The sequence below is a fragment of the Oryzias melastigma genome, linkage group LG4 (assembly GCF_002922805.2).
Source record: "Oryzias melastigma strain HK-1 linkage group LG4, ASM292280v2, whole genome shotgun sequence".
Classification (NCBI taxonomy): domain Eukaryota; kingdom Metazoa; phylum Chordata; class Actinopteri; order Beloniformes; family Adrianichthyidae; genus Oryzias; species Oryzias melastigma.
The window spans coordinates 28735859-28739577 of record NC_050515.1 but is presented as its reverse complement, the minus strand read 5'-3'; the positions used below and the strand labels follow the sequence as shown (position 1 = coordinate 28739577).

Sequence of the window (3719 nt, the reverse complement as noted above, 5' to 3'; positions counted from 1 at the left end):
AAACAGCTTAAAATCACCAAAGGAAGACGTAGTTTTATAATCGTAACCCCAACATTGACTTTCATACCGGTATGTTTTAGAAATTTCAAATCGATCAAATGTATTATTATTATTAAGCTGTGTGTTTGTGTCAGGCTAACATTTTGGCTAATGTACAACAAAACTACCTCGTCATCACCGTCATACAGTCAGACTCCTCTTCGCGTAGTTACTAAAGTCTCATACATTCCCAGGAGTCCATTTGTCCACGAAAATCTGTCCGTTTTTAATGCTGAAAAAATATTCGCAGGTTAGCTCTTCCGGTACCCGGAAGCAATACCGGTACCACGCATGCGCGGGAGACGTCACTTCTGCTAAAACGGTTTGTTTACGATGGTTGCTGTTTTTTCTTTTTCTGTGACAGACCATGGCCTCAGAAAGACGCATCCGCTGAATTTGGACAGCCATAGCATAGGTATGCCTTACGTCTATCACGCCGTATGTCAAAGGATTTCCAATCCATTATTGGACGACACCGTTTCCCAGCATGCACTGCGGCTCAAAATGTATCTTTTTAAAAGAAAAAATAAGAGAAAAACCCTTTTTGTATTCTCCATGTAGTTGTATTTTTACTTGTCTTCATATTTTATTTACAAGTAACGTTTAAAATTCAACTTTGCCAAAGCACACTAAAATGAATTAGAGTTGAAACCTCTAGTTTACACGGTGGTCAAATGGCAGGGTATAAAAGGCGATCGGCGACAACGCGTTATTGGATCAGTCAGGTAGTGTGTAATGTCTGGGGGCCTCACTGCTTGCAGCATGGCCGCTTGTGCTGCAAGTAAGCGGAATGAGTATCCCAATGCAACCTAGGTGCTAAGGTATATGACACAAGAACAAATAGCACATACACTTCACATTGCACAACACTGATGATGCAATATACAGACGTCATAAACATCAAAGGATAATGAATGCACCCCCTTAGCACTGAGCGCCATTGCTGATTCCTTAGTCAATAGGCATTGCATGCTGCCAGACTGGTCCGGAGCAGGGCTGACTAGCCAGTGCTTTTTCTCAATCCATGTATCATTTGTTTTTCTACTGAAAATCGATTTCGTTTTCCGTAATCTTGTCTTTGACAAGGGAGGAACCCGGAAGTAGTTTCTTCTCTTATTGTGAAAATCTGATGCTCTGATCATTTTGTTATTGATTTGTGACCATAAAAGAAAAATCAGAGACCGGAGGACATGATAGCATCAGACACTGCAAATCAGCGACAAAGACGGAGCTTTGTTTGGCTAATTTAAGAGAAGAAACACAAAATAGGAAACAGTCGTCATGGAAGAATGTACCAATGGACAATAAATAGATATATAGTTATCAAAAAAATGATATAAATTCTACCAGGGAAAACACATTTGTCATAACAGCTGTAGCCAATGAATTAAATACTGTGTTGTTATATTATGTGTTATGATAAATGTGACTAGGATAGTTAGGCATTTTTATTGTATATTTGTTGTTTTCATAGCAAAATTATATCCATCCATCTTCTTGACCGCTTCTTCCCTTTCGGGGTCACGGGGGTGCCGGAGCCTATCCCAGCTACTGAAGGGCGAAGGCGGGGTATACCCTGGACAGGTCGCCAGTCTGTCGTAGGGCCTCAATCACACACCCATTCACTCTCACGTTCACACCTAGGGGCAATTTAGAGTCACCAATGAACCTATGAAGCATGTTTTTGGACGATGGGAGGAAGCCAGAGTCCCCGGTGAAAACCCACACATGCACGGGGAGAACATGCAAACTGCACACAGAAAGGTCCCAGCCGGGATTCGAACCGGGGCCTTCTCGCTGTGAGGCAAGAGCGCTAACCACTGCGCCACCGTGCAGCCCCCTTCATAGCAAAATTGTTTTATTGAATCTTTTATTTGTTGAGATAAAGATTTATTTTCTTTTGTAGCCATCATGGTGTTGAATGTAATTAAAATTCATATACATAAATTATACTTAAAATGATTAGTTAGAATATTATTTCAAATACTGTGTTGAGTTATAATGTGTTTTTTTTTCTTACAGGTGAAGTTTCTAGAAGAAAAGTTCCAGAACAGTTTCTGCCAGAATAACAGAGGGCATCTCTACGAGGAAGTACAACGGAGACTAAAGTAATCTCACTATAGAATATAGACAAATCACTAGGACAGATTTATGTGGAATATGATCATTAATAGACCCCTTTCTCGGGGACGTCTGACAAAATGGTGAACGGCAAAGCTGACAGCTGAACGCTGTTTGACACAATTGTACATAAATGATAAAAGGTAACCTAATCTATTTCAACAGAAACATGTTCAATATTTATTTTATAAATGTCCTGTCAAACTGTATTTTCATTTCCTCTCTTAGATCGTTCACAAATCTAAATATAAATTTGAATAATCCCTAAATATTAAATGTTTTTTTGAAAATATCCACCTTTCATTTGAGCAGATATTATTCTAACTGGTTTCTATTTTGGCTGATGTTATTTGCACAAATTTTTAGTGTGATCGAGCACAAAAAGTGATAGAAATTCTTGTTGGTCACATTTAATACCTTCGGCCAAAACACACATCGCTGCATTATTCGTACACATTTGAATCACTTCCCAGGATAAATGTACTTGTTTTACAGGATATTTTAGGGGGCATTTGTACAAACAAGAATGATTTAGCTAAAAAAAATGTTGAGAGCATTTTCGAGCCATGAATGCACTGGTCAAATCGCACTCATTGGAGTCTAAAATCTCTGGATTCTGACTATTTTTTTAGTTTCACTCTGAGGAAAACAGTTTGAAGGATACAAATATTTTTAAGACAAGTGCAGAGCATCATTTTCAATGACAGAGACGCGCAGCCGTGCGCCTGCCTCTGTGTGCTCGTTGCCATGACGACCTCAGACACGCACTTAGATCTCCAGTTTTCCAAAAGCGGTCCACATATGTTTTGAGTCTGAAGGTTTTTTTTCTCACTGCGTGCTGTAAATGAGTTATTTTAAACTAATTTGGGATCCATCCAGTGTTTTAGCTGCATTGGTGTTTTTATCATCTACTGGGTTTTTGAGCTGTTTGAGTTTCAGCTGTTACATCAGCATCATGTTACCTTTTTTGGCTATTTTGGTATATACTAAGGTTTTCAGTCTATTTGGAGTTTAGCTAATATTTCAGCTACATGCTAGCTTTTATGGCTAAATTAGACTTTTTACCTGTTTTTTAGGCTAATTTAGTATTAAGGTCATATTTTAGTTACAATGAGCTTCACTGTTTTGAGCTTCAGTTTCAGCCTTTTTAGCCATCAATTGAAGCGTCTTCAGCTGCCACATTCAGGTTGCAGCATTCACACTGGCATCATTGCAGATAATGCTATATATCTAGATATTTAAATTCATTCTTTTTTTTAATTGCAGGTCCTTTGGAGGAGCCTTTTTTCCTGGATCTGCTGCATCAGCCTGACTGGTTGTTGAGGAGAGGAGCCGTGATTCGTGCCTGAAGTGTCGGGCTGATGAGCTGCAGAACAACATCCAGAAGGAGCATCAAGCATTCTGTCAACTCCAAACACCAAGTTAATATTCAATCAAAACTGTGGTTTAAAGTGTTCGAATTGGACGTTCTTGATTTAGGAGTTGGTTTTTACCGGCTCCATGTTTACCATTTTGAGTCTTAAAGCTTTTTTACCAAAGTTGATGTTGACATTTTCAAA

At 38.9% G+C, this 3719-nt stretch overlaps 1 long non-coding RNA gene across 1 annotated transcript; it reads left to right on the top strand.

The window, feature by feature from the left end:
• Positions 1 to 318: 318 nt before the first annotated feature.
• LOC112136974 lies at positions 319 to 3616 on the top strand. The gene is made up of 3 exons (XR_002917462.2): positions 319 to 454; positions 2062 to 2147; positions 3427 to 3616. It is a non-coding gene; the product is annotated as an uncharacterized LOC112136974 (long non-coding RNA).
• Positions 3617 to 3719: the final 103 nt, after the last annotated feature.